The 13,080-nt window shown below is 50.3% G+C and overlaps 1 long non-coding RNA gene across 1 annotated transcript; it reads left to right on the top strand.

Annotated features, from left to right (window-relative positions):
• Positions 1–1,880: 1,880 nt before the first annotated feature.
• On the top strand, positions 1,881–4,168 carry LOC309860279. The gene is made up of 2 exons (XR_014309296.1): positions 1,881–2,566; positions 2,927–4,168. It is a non-coding gene; the product is annotated as an uncharacterized lncRNA (long non-coding RNA).
• Positions 4,169–13,080: the final 8,912 nt, after the last annotated feature.

Here is a 13,080-nt window from a genome sequence, read left to right as displayed (position 1 = left end):
ACGTGAAGCCGGAACGTTTCCCCAGCCTTGCATTTTAAGAGGCATCCGTTCAGCACACATATAACTGCCGAAAGCTTAGTGAGCGCCGCACCCAGGCCTGTGCACTGGGGACGGAGAAAACCCCTGCCCTGCCTTCCAGGGACCCACAGGAATGCAGGTGCCTGGAGGTCATTAACCCGGCTCTACACCAGCTGTATGGAAGCAGCCCCGGCAGGATGGGGAGAAAGAAGAGCATTTTCAGAGAAATATTTTACTGTGGGGGTTCATTCTAAAGGCCTCCTCACACTTCCACCAAACGAGGCAGGATGATAAGGGGCAGAGGAGAGCGGGGAGGAATCCGGACCCTGGCTCGAAGAAGTGCAAGCAGGTGTGGGGGGCGTGGGGGGCGGATGGCTAGAACCTGGCTTGGGGCCTCCTGGCCCAGAGAGCTCACAGGCTACCTCACAGGGGGCCTATCCCAAAGGCCTGTCCTTTCCTGACCCTCTTCTGGGCCTCCGGGACTTCCCTGGGGGCCCTCCTGCAGGGAGGGACGCTTCTGAGCAGTCCCAGCCACCCTAACTCGGGAAAAGCCCCAGGCGCGGCCTCCGGGGCGCTGTGCTCTCCCTGTGCCTGACCCACCCTGGGTCCACCCAGCAGAAGGGGCGGCGGAGCCCAGGGACTCCGGTTTGGGGAGGTCGGGTGAAGGTGCAGGACGGATGGCAGCTCCCAGGGGACACCGTGAGGTGCGGGGGGGAGAGGCGGGGGAGGAGAGGCGGGGGAGGGGGCAGGAGAAGCGGGGGGGGGGGGGGGGGCGGCCGGCCGAGACAGCGCCCCCAGCGGCGGGCCGGGGAGGCGACGCGCCTGCGCAGTCCGGGGGGATGGCTCGGGCCCCACGAGGCGCAGGGACTGCTGCACGCGGCGGGGGGCGACGGCGGCCGGGTGAGAGGACGCGGGGCAAGGCCGGGCGGGGGGTGGCGGGATGCTGGTCCCTCCGCGGGGGCGTCTGGTACCGGGGCTGCCCCTCACGAAGGCCGAGACCCCGGGGTCGAGGGGGACCGGCACTGGGGTCGCGGGGACCGGTACCTAAGGTCGGGGATGAGGCGCGAGGGATGGACCCAGGCTCCTTCCTCTCGGCCGCCTGGTGCCCCAGGACCCCCGGGCTCGTCCCCGACCGCACGAGGGCAGCGGACAGGGCAGGGTGAGCCCCCGGGTCAGACCCCCCGCCTCGGCTTCTCCGGGAAAGAGGGTCCCTGCGGGAGAGCAGCCGGGGCCGGCGCGCGGGGGCGCCTGGGAGGGAGGAGGGGCCGCCCCGGGGTCCCCCCCCCCCACCGTCGGGCGCTGTCGGGGTCCACCCCCCCGGGGCGGGCGGTCGGCGGGACGTCGTGGGGCCGCGTGGCGCGGGCGGGTGGGGCTGGGGACCCGCGCGTCGGGCTGGAGCGAGCGTCGATGGAGCGCCAGGACCGCGGCGACGGCCCCGGGCGCTGTCCTTCCCCGACGCACGCCCGCGCTTCCCCGGGGACCCCCGGAGGAGCGTGTGAAACGCCGTGTCCGGGCTCGGGACCGCACCGCGGGCGGGGTGGGGTGTCGCCAGGCCCGGGCCGGGGCCGCCGTCCTCCGCGCGCTTCGCGGGAGGCGCGCGAGAACCGGGGTCGCGGGCGCCGTGCGGGGCGGGGCGGGGTGCTCGGCCTGGTGGCCGGTGGTCTGGGGGCCGCGGCGGACCGCGGCGGCGGCCCCAACCGCAAATCCCTGTTTCAGAAACTCTTTGTTTTCCTACATTGGGGCTGTTAATACGTGTGCGGTTGAGCCATTTTCTTTTGTTTTCTTTCCCAAAGGACGGACCTTTAGCAAACATCTTTTCTCGGGGCGCCCGAGTGGCTCGGCGGGTGAGCGTCCGGCTCTTGTTTCAGCGCAGGTCCTGATCTCGCGGACCGACGGGGCCCTGGGTCTGTCCACTCTGCGCGTGGCGCCTGCTTAGGATGCTCTCTCTCTCTCCACCCCTCCCTCCTGCTCCCCCTCTTCCTCCCCCTGCTCTCACACTCTCTTGCTCTCTTTAAAAAAAAAAGAAAAGAAAGAAAGAAAGAAAGAAAGGAAGAAATATCTTTTCTCATTGGAATATTCTAGGACAGGTGTCAGAGTGGGGCTGTGATAGTCCCTTAACTTTTTTCTAAATCAAAGCTGAAATTCAGCTCATTTTTCTCTTGATTACTTATGACAGTGAGACACAAACTAACTCATTAAAATAACACTCGCGACCTAGGGTGCCTTCAATCAGCATGTTCTGGTACCTTCTCTCCTCTCATTTCTGAGGTGGGTGTTGTGGACCCCTTTACTCCTACATTAGTTCACACCCCCAGACCACCCAGCTGCTGAGAGAGACAGAACTAGGGGGTCAGGGTCAGTCTGATCCACTTTCAGTGCTCTTTGTCCTAAAAATTTCAGCCACTGCAACCAGCAAAAATGATTTCATAAAAGGTGAAAAACAGCTGCAAAGCATGCGAGTTGGGGAGTTGGTTTGCTTGTTTTTATTTCTCAGGAATCTTGCATTCTGGGTGAAGTGCGAGTCAGCGGATCACAGGAGGGGATAAAGGTGAGGAGGAGGCGACACCAGGGGTCACACACAGTCTGGGAGGTCATTGTGTGTGTGCACTCTCCCTTGGCCCCTCAAAGACCGGTGACCTTTCAATTCTTATACATCTTCATGAGAGAAGCACGGCCCTCCAGGAATGTAGGACACCTGCCTGCAGGGCCTGGGAGCTGAGAGAACCAGGTTCTAGCTTAGTGCCGTGAACTACTAAAGTGTCCTGTGTGCGTGTCCAGGTGCAGTGCCCAGGGATCTGGCATTGAGCTGACGGGAGCGTATGGCATCAACCGTCTCCGGGACCAGCCAGTTGATACCAGTTTATATTACCGATTTGTATTGCACTTTTGGCCAAAACCTCTTTTCCAGGCTCCCGTGGACCCTCCCTTCTGACAAATGGGCAACAACTGCTCCAGCCCCGGGAGCGTTCTCTCACTTCTGTCTCACTCGTGTCCATGACGCTTCGGTGCCTTTTCTCCGCACAGATGATTCACTCCCTGCACAGGGCCTCTTCGTGAGATGGTGAATTCTGCTTCAGCTCCTCCCTGCCCCGGGATACCGACTGTGACCAACATGATGGTGCTTGAAACAGAGAAAGGAACATTTTGAACTATAGGATATAAACACTCCCCATTTTGGAGTGTTTAGGAGAAAAATACTCCAAAAATTTGGACTCTTCCTCACACCGTAAGTGTCCGTGTCAGGGTAGATTTCTGTAGCTAAGGGTGTGACTCAGCTCTTGGTTTCTGTGAGCAACACCTTTTCAAATGAAGACCCTGATGTCACCGCGGATTATCTGCACAAAAGCATCTGGCTCCTTGGAGAGATTCGCAGAGAAACAGTCTGCAAGGAACAGCTTGACAAGCAGGAAAAACAAAACCAGTTCGGAAGCTTAGACGTGCTGCCCTGTACTCTCACTGCCCAGTCCTTTCTAAGAACAATGGCTGTTCAGGAACAGACGGCTGTACGGTCAGCATAGGACCTTCCCGAGTGTGCTACCATCTGGCCCACCCAGGTTGCTTCTGGAACAGCCCAGAAGGGCCTCTGGAAGAAGGGCACCCGGCCCCTCCGTCTGCACTCTCAGCTCGCCTCTCCCCATGGCTTTGGACCTCATTCAGACTCAAGACATCTCTAAACTAAGTCTGGGCCACCTGCCCAACCAGAGTTCACAGTACCTGGATTTCTCCTCTCAGCCTGTTGCAGACAAGGACATTTTGACAAAGTTGTGGTGTAGAAAAGGGTTGAAAGTTTTCAACCAAAAGCTGCCTTCCCCAACCTCAGGCTTCTTGCTTTCCCTCCCGTCTTGCCCCAGGGCAGACTCATGTCCTGCTTGTCATCACCATCCCTGCCTCCACCCCCAGCATTACCAGTGCCTTTCCGCATGACCCCTTGCACAAGAGCTTTGGGGCGCTTGCCGTGCATATTCTCCTCCTCTTGAGGGTTTCCCACTGGCATGCTCCTGTCTGCGGGACTTCCCCCACAGGGGACCTGTATTTCATAGCTGCCCAAGTCCTGGTTCTTTGTCAGTTTTCTTCCTGATGTGTCTCTGGGGCATAAACAGTGCTTGGTGTCTAGCAGTTGCTTAATAAACGTTTGGCTAATTGAATTGAATTGAACTAAGGCCTGTACCTTTCCCAGAGCTCCTCTATCTGGGTTTCTGGCCCCTTGAAAGATGAACACTTCCTCCCCTAAGGTTGGAGAGGCTCAGAAGGGTCAGCCCTTCCACTGTCCTTCAGCCTTCCCAGGAGGCTTTCCAGGGCATGGAAAGCCTTTACTTTCCTCGTGGTTGTCCAGCTGACCAGGATTCTGAACAACTTCACCCCCAACTCAGGAGAATCTCTGGCTGCCTAAGCCTTGTGGGATAAATTCCAGAGTGCATTAATAATTAAATGTCTCGGGGCCTGCTTAGCTTCAGGCTGTCTGTGCCAGTACGTGCCACATACTCATCTAATCACAACAGTTCTAAAATTTTATAATACCATTTAATTAGCACCCCCCAAAATGAAATACTTAGGTATAAACATAACAAAATATGTACAAGGTCTATGTGAGAACTACAAAGTGCCGTTGAACAAAATTAATAAATGGGAGAGATATACCATGTTCATGGATAGGAAGACTCAGTGTTGTTAAGACCTTAGTTCCTCCCAACTCTAGATTCAATGCACTCCCAGTCAAAATCCCAGCAAGTTATTTTGTGGGTATTGACAAACAGATTCTAAAGTTTATGTGGAGGCAAAAGACCCAGAATAACCAGCACAGTGCTGAAGAAGAACAAAGCTGCAAGACGAACATTACCCAACTCGAAGACGTAACTATAAAGTTGCAGTGATTAACATAGCACAGTGTTGGTGTCAGAATAGATAAATAGATCAATGCAACAGAATAAAGAACTTAGTAATACACCCACATAAATATAGTTAACTGATCTTTGACAAAGGAGCAAAAGCAATACAATAGAACAAAGATGGTCTTTTCAACAAATGGTCCTGGAAGACTAGAACATCCACATGCAAAAAATGAATCTAGAAATAGACCTTATACCTTTTACCAAAACTAACTCAAAACTGATCCCAGGCATAAATATAAAATGCAAAACTATAAAGCCCCTAGAAGATAAGATAAGAGAAAACTGACAGGACCTTGGGTGTTGTGATGACTTTTTAAATACAACACGAAAGGTATGGTCCTGAGAGAAATCACTGATACGCTGGGCTTCATTTAAAGTTAAACATGCCTGCTCTCCGAAAGACAGTGTCAAGAGAATGAAAAGAGAAACCACAGTCCAGGAGAAAATATTTTCACAAGACACAGCTGATAAGGAACTGCCCCCAAATATACAAAGAACTCTTAAAAGTCAACAATAAGAAAACAAACAGCTAATTTAAAAATGGACCAAAGGCTTTAACAGACACTTCACCAAAGACAATACATAGATGTCAGATAAGTGGATGAAAAGATGCTCCATGTCCTATGTCAGGAGGGAAACTGAAATTAAAATGTTGGCACCACTAACACACCTATTAGAATAGGTGAAATCTGGAACGCTGGCAACACCAAATGCCGGTGAGGAAGCAGAGCAAGAACCCTCGCTCCCAGTTGGGGGGAATGCAAAAATGGTGTGGCCACTTCGGATGATTCGGGGGGTTTCTTACAAAGCTAACTCATTCTAACTATTCTTACCATATCATCCAACAATCACACTCCTTGGTATTTACCCAAAGCCGTCGAAAGCTTATGTCCACATGAAAACCTGCACACACATGTTGCTAAAGGCTTTATTGATAACTGCCAAAACCTGGAAGAAACCAAGATGTCCCACAGCTGGAGAAGAGAGAAATGGACGCCTCCAAACCATGAGTTACTCAGTGCTAAGAGAAATGAGCGATCAAGTCATAAAAAAAAAATATGGAGGTAAGCAAAATACATATTGCCAAGGGCGAGAAGCCTGTCTGGAAGCCTTATACTCTGTAGTATTACGGCTGTGTGGCGTTCTGGAAAAACCCAAACCGTGTGGACAGGACAAAGATCGGTGGTTGCCAGGGCCTGGGGGAATGAGGGATGACAGGCAGAGCGCAGAGGGTTTCTTAGGGCAGTGAAACTACTCTGTAGAACACGGCAGGGGGGAAACCACTGTTCTACATTTGTCCAAAGGTATAGAATTTGCAACCTCATGAGTAAACCGTAGTGTAACCTGCGGACTCTGGGTGGTTACGACATGTCAATATAGATTACGAATTTGTGACCAGTGTCCCCTCTGGTGGGAGATGTTGATAGTGAGAGGGGCTGTGGGGGGGCAGGAGGTCTATGGGAAACATCTGCTTTCTGTTCCGTTTTGCTAGGAACCTAAAATGGCTCTGGAAACATGGTTAATTTAAAAAAAAAAAAAAGACACCTAGTATATATTTGGCTCTAAGACATTGAGGTTCAGTATCTAAATCAGACTCCTAACGCTTCCCCTGCTGTCTGTTGTCCCTCCTGACCCGTGTCACACACCTTTAGTGGAGTCGGCGATTCGCACGTTAGTTCACGTGTGCATGGGTTCCCCAGAGATCTGGTGAGAATCCCTTTGGCGTCAGGCTCTGTGCTAGGCACCGGGGCCCGGCAGTGTGGGATGAGGCCCTGCTTTGGTGGGGCCTGTATTCTGCTGAAGGAGGCAGACATACGCAGGTCCTCAAGCAAGGAGAAGGGCAGGGTAGTGCTAGAGGCACTGAAGACGAGAGCAGGGAGAGAGGGGTGAGGCTCTGGGCTTGGCTCTTGGCCATTCAGGGAAGGCCTCTCTGGAGAGACCCCCCGGGAGTGCTGGTGTAGATGTCATGGAGGGGCCTCATTATCCCCAGCTGCCAGTCTCAGGGCTAGACACACTTGCCCCTCATCTTTTATCTCTTCTGCTGGCTGTCCGTCACAGTCGACGGCACTTCTGTTGAAAAAGCATTACTCCTTGTTTACTGTACTGTTCCTCCAACACCCCAGCTGCCATTTGCCCCCTACTCCATAGTAAGCTCACGGTCTTCCTGGGCTCCCCAAAGATGCACCCTCACCTCTGGGGGAAGCGTGCCAGGAAACTACATTTTATCCAAGGGTACTTGTGAAGCCCCCAAGTTAGCATCGAGGAGTATGATAGTAGATCCTCCAATGCAAAAAAAAAAAAAAAAAAAAAAAATGGAGCCCAACTCCATCAGGATAGACACCGACTTCAATGAATGGCTTATGTTGAATTATGGCCCATTTTCAATTAACTGGGTCACCCATGAGTTTTCAAGCCTTGACTCTATATTTTCTTATAGACGCGCCAGAGTGGTAATGACTCAGGCCCTAGCAAAAACGAACACAGAGATTTTCAGGAATGAATTACCTCCACTGGCCTCAAGGCATTTTTTCATATATATATTTTTTCAAATACAATGCCCAGTGCATAGCCAGTCAGGCAAAATCTCCATAATCTAGAACCAGGAAAAAAGCTTGAAAATTTCAGACAAGTTGTAATCAGCCGATGTAGACTGTTAACTAGCTAGACTAATTACGATTAACAAAACAAGAGGAGACCGTAAGATACCTTTAGTAAACAGAAAATTAGGAAAAACAACCTAGCAGTTCTGAGAAATATCCAAATCACATTTCTAGAAATAAAAATGTGACCATAATAAGACTCAAAAGAACAGGTTTACCAGCGGATTAGATAGAGCTGAGTGTGTGATTCGTGAACCGGAGAGTGAAGTCTGAAAAAGCTCAACATAGTGCAGCCCGAGAAACAAAGGATGGAAAAGAAAGGGAAAGACACCCGCGGAAGCACAAGGGAAGTTCATGTCCAGAAATTTCCAGGCATTTCAACACGTTCAGTCTCCATCTGTGCAAGAAATACGAAAAACACTCAACTTCGTTGTAAAGACGCTAAATCTAGTTCTTTACAAGAAAATTTGAGAGGTCTCATTTAGCGTTTTATATGCTGTGGATCTTTGCGATGGAGAATTCAAGTGAGCAGCTGGGTGACTCTGACTCTGCAGACCCACGCAGACAGAACTGAGGGGTCGTGACTGTGGAACACAGCTGTTAGGAGGCCCCGGTTGTGCTGTAGCCGTGATTTCAGTGAGCACGCGCTCTCACGGAGAACATCCGCTTGGACTCCCATGGAGTCCTCTAGAGTCCCCACTCGCTGAGCAATGGCCTTTGTGACAGTGGATGCTTCACCTCGCCATCCGTGAGACAGCGGAGAGGGCCTCCCTTCAGGCTGTTGTGAGCGCACAAGAAGATCTCTCAGTACGGCCTCCAGGACAGAGCATGTCCTGTGCTGGGGACTCTGCAGCCATGAGCCATGACGGCGGAATCCCAAGTTCATGTGTCAGAGGAACATGCAGAGATCACTAAGAACTCTCAGAGCAGGAGACAAGGCAGAGAAAATAGACTACAATGTCCAGACATCAAAACAAGTACACATGGGACTTCATAGGATGAAGGGGCCATTCAGTCAATGCTGGAAAGTGATCCTTCCAGAAAGAGTGAGCCACTGGCTGGCCAACTGGAAGAAAGGAAGTTTGGGTCTCTATCTAAATCTTGTGTCGAGAGGTCAAATTTTTTAAAAGATTTTTATTTATTTATTTGACAGAGAGAAACATAGTGAGATAGGGAGTGGGAGAGGGAGAAGCAGGCTTCCCGTTGAGCCAGGAGCCATCGGTGCGGGGCTCGACCCCAGGACCCTGGGATCGTTACCTGAGTTGAAGGCAGATGCTTAATGACTGTGAGCCACCCAGGTGCCCTGAGGGGTCAAATGTTTTAATCAAGAAATGAAAACTCAGGGCTCCTGGGTGGCTCAGTCGGTGAAGCATCAGCCTTTGGCTCAGGTCAGGGTCCTGGGGTCCTGGGATGGAGCCCTGTGTTGGGCTTCCAGCTCAGTGGGGAGCCTGCTTCTCTCTCTCCCTCTGCCTGCTCCTCCCCTGCTTGTGCTCTCTTCTGTGCACACTCTCTCTCTGTCAAATACATAAAATCTCTTTAAAACTAATTTAAAAAAAATTTTTAAAAAGAAATGAAAACATGGGGGGAGGAGGGAGGGGCAGCCTTTCTATGCGAGACAAGAACTCAAAAGCCGCACAAAGAAAAATCAGGTAACTTTTTAAAATTGTGCCAGGGGGCAAAGTCCATACTAAAAAACAGGAAACATTTTTTTATTATCTATGATAAGGGACTAATTACTACAGAATCATAAAAAGTGTCATATACAATTTAGAATTACAGAGCAGTGTGTACAGCAAGTGTCCCTTAGTTGGGGGAGGGGCTATACCATATTTAGGTATATGAGAGTGTCCCCTCCAACCCCAGCTCCTTGTTGTTGGCTGTTTGCCTTTGAGTGTGTCTTAGCAGGAGACGCATCCGAAACGGCAGTGCTTTCCTCAGTAAACGGAGAAAATCCGGAAGGGTAGACACTAGCCTAGAAAGCCCTTAAGATGAAACAGGTGTGCACCAGCGAAGCTAGAGGCAGGTCAGTGAGTGCCACACCATCCAGGTGTGTTTTGGCAAACTTTGGTCAAAATGAAGGTAACACAAGCCCAGCGGTTCCATGTCTACGAATCTGTTTCATTTATGATTTCAAAGTAGGCTCTGCGCCCAGTGTGGGGCTTGAACTCACAACCCTGAGATCTAGAGTCACATGCTCCACCCACGGAGCCCGCCGGGCGCCCCAAGCCTGAGTATTTGTTGTTGTTGTTTTATTCATCTCACGCAAGTGAAACGTCCTGTGTGCAAGACTTTTGTCGCCGTTTCAGTCCTCGGAAGACATGAGAAAATCCGATGTCTATAGTCGGGAGCCGGTAGAGACCTCACGGGCCATCAGCGCTGTCAGATCCCTTGCAGCCCTTGGAAGAGTGTGGGAGTCTCTGTCTACACAAGGGTCAGCTGCGCTGAGATACCTTGAGAAGCCAGGTGTGGGGCCGCGTGAGTGTGTGCGCTGGTTGGCTGAAGCAGGTGCATTATTTGGTGGGGAGAGGGTTTGGTGAGGTAGGTATAAAGAAGTCCCGGAAGGACACCCAAGAAATCAACAATTCTCATTTTCTGTTAGGATGAGGAGGTGATTATCACAATTTATTGTGAACACACTCTTTAAAAATTGACTACATATAAATGTATTATCTAGGCAAAAAATCATTTCTCACAGCTACTACAAATTAAAAAGAAAAAGACAAACAACTTAAGAGAAAAACGGGGAATTTATATGATTACACTCCTGGTTCCTGAAAAAGAAATACACACAAACCACAAATAGACTTTAAACCTATGAAAATATGCCCAAGCCATCCCTTTAGTGAAAGAAGCCAACAGAATCATACAAAGACGAGTGAAGATCAAGGAGGTGGACGATAGGTTGTGCTGGGAATTGTTTGGACGCAGGGACCTTCTCCTGTGCAGCGGGCAGGCATGGGGACTGCTGTAACTTCTCCGGAAATACCCATTAAATCCAGAACTCGCCAACCCTCTGATTCCGTAACTGACTTCCAGGAATTTATTCTAAACGCACCTCAGCATTTATGTCAAGGTGAACGCCGGCAGGTATTACAGCATTGTTAGTAGTGCGACAGACACAAATGACCCAAACTGCCCTCTGAGCCCGTTTTTAAAATGTGTCCATCCAACAGCAAAAGCCTGGGTGTGTTTCTGTAGGAAGCTTTCTAAGATTTTACAGCGCAAGAGGCAAGTTATGAAACACCATGTACAATGCAGTGTTTGTGTCCGGAGGCCGAGGGAGAGACACGCAGGTTTGCATGTGCAGAGACCGGCTCCGAGGGCTGGCCCGAACTGCTAGTGACAGCGGCTGTCCCTGGGGAGGGAGCCCTGGGCCTCGGGTGAGCGAAGGAAGAGCTGTGAAGATGAGCCGGTGGTCCAGGAGGCCCAGGGGCACGTGGGGGAATTGAGGGGCGGCTGTTTGTGTCAGTTTCAGGCGCACATTTCCATGCGTTACTGTACGTGCTCCCACGGCTACTTACCGTCTGTCCCCGTGCAAAGGTATCACGATCTCAAACTGTACCGTTCATCCCTGTGACTTACCTCTATTGCACGTAGAAGTTTGTGCCTCTTCGTCCCCTTCCCCGGGTCCCCCGTCCCTCCACCCCCGGGCCCCCCCGGCAACCACCAGTTTGTTCCTGCACTTATGAGTCCATTTCTGCCTTTGTTTGTTTGTTCCTTTTGTTTTTTAGATTCCGCAGAGACGTGAAATCATACGGGACTTGTTCTCTAACTTAACTTCCCTGGGCATAAATACACTCTAAGTCCCCCCACGCTGTCACAGACGGCGGGATATCAGTCTTTCCTGTAGCTGAGCGTAGTCTGCGTACAGCACGGCGTCCGTATCCATGCCTCTCCCCGGCGGCACTCAGGTTGCTTCCATATCTCGTAGTGCGGATTTACTTAAAGAAATTTTACTGTGACGTGGCTGTATCGTACGCTCAGGCAAATGTCATTTGCCAGTTTGTAGTATGCAGCACTGTCGTGTTTTTATGTGTCTCCTTCTAGCCTTATATGCGTGAATGTGCACTTCGGTCCCTGCTTTTCCACTTAACGTGCATCTCGTGTGATTTCCATGTATATTACAAACAACATATAAGCTTTTAAAAAAAGACTTATTTATTTATTTATTTTAGAGGGAGAGAGAGAGTGCGTGTGAGCGAGGGCAGGGCCAGATGGAGAGAGAGAGAGAGAGAGAGAGATAATCCTAAAGCAGGCTTCCCGCTGAGCAGGGAGCCCAAGGTAGGCCTCGATCCCAGGATGCTGAGATCATGACCTGAGCTGAAATCAAGACTAGGACGCTTAACCAACTGAGTCCCTCCGGGGAACCGCAGTAATATATAATCTTGATAATATATAATCTGATGTTCTTGACTAGAGTTCCAAGTGTTTAAACAGTGATTTATTTAAATAGTCATTTTCTTTTATTAACCTCATAGATTGCTTTACAGTTTTCACTGTTAATATACATAGCATTTCCTCTTTAGAAAAACAAGAAATTCTTAGTATAGACCAGAAGTGGAAATTATGTCTTTTTATAAGATTTTGTTTATTTGAGAGAGAGAGGGAGAGGGAGCAGGGGGGCGGGCAGAGGCAGAGGGAGAAGCAGGCTCCACGCGGAGCAGAGAGCCCAATGCTGGCTCGATCCCAGGACCCTGTGATCATGACCTGAGCTGAAGGCAGAGGCTTAATGGACTGAGCCACCCAGGTGCCCTGTCTTTTTAAATTTTTAAATAGTGGGAGCTGCTAGGGGTAATTGGAGTGACCATGTTTGTTGTAAACCTGCTAAGCATGGGGAGTGGGGTTGGCGTATAGACAATGAGAGCAAGATCAAAACAAACCCTAACTTAACCAGGCGGCGGAAACCTCGTGCCCTGAAAACTGTAAGACATCGCTGGAAGAAATGAAGGAAGTGGCCCATTAATGAAAAGACATCTGGTGTTTGCAGATTGGGAAGTTAAGTATCTGACGCTATCAATATCACCAAAAATAATCTAGACATTTAATGCAAGCCCTATCAAAATCTCGATGGTGTTTTTTGTAGAAATAGAAAAATCCAACCTAGGGGCACCTGGGTGGCTCAGTTGGCTAAGCGTGTGCCTTCGGTTCAGATCATGATCTCAGGGTCTTGGAATCGAGCCCCGTGTTGGGACTTCCCACGGAGCTGAAAGTGTTTCTCCCTCACCCTCTGCCCTTCTGGAAGTCCATTCGTTGTCTCGCTCGCTCTCTCTCAAATAAATAAAATCTTAAAAAAAAAAAAAAAAGAAAAGAAAAAAAAATTCAACCTAAATTTCCCATGAAGTCCAAAGGGACTCTGCATAGCCAAAACAACCTTGAAAAAGAAAAAGTTGGAAGGCTCACACTTCCTGATTTTGAAACTCATCCTAAAGCTACAGTAACCAGGTGGCACTGGCCTAACGACAGATTCTGTACATGTCCACGGAGTGTACTAGAGAGCCCAAAAAGAAGCCCTTGCGTGTGCGGTCAGATGATCTTCCACATGAATGCCAAAACTGTCCAATGGGGAAAGGCCG

This window comes from Mustela nivalis, assembly GCF_964662115.1.
Source record: "Mustela nivalis genome assembly, chromosome: 1".
Taxonomy (NCBI): domain Eukaryota; kingdom Metazoa; phylum Chordata; class Mammalia; order Carnivora; family Mustelidae; genus Mustela; species Mustela nivalis.
The sequence above is the reverse complement of the archived record's forward strand: the minus strand, read 5'-3'. Positions and strand labels throughout refer to the sequence as shown.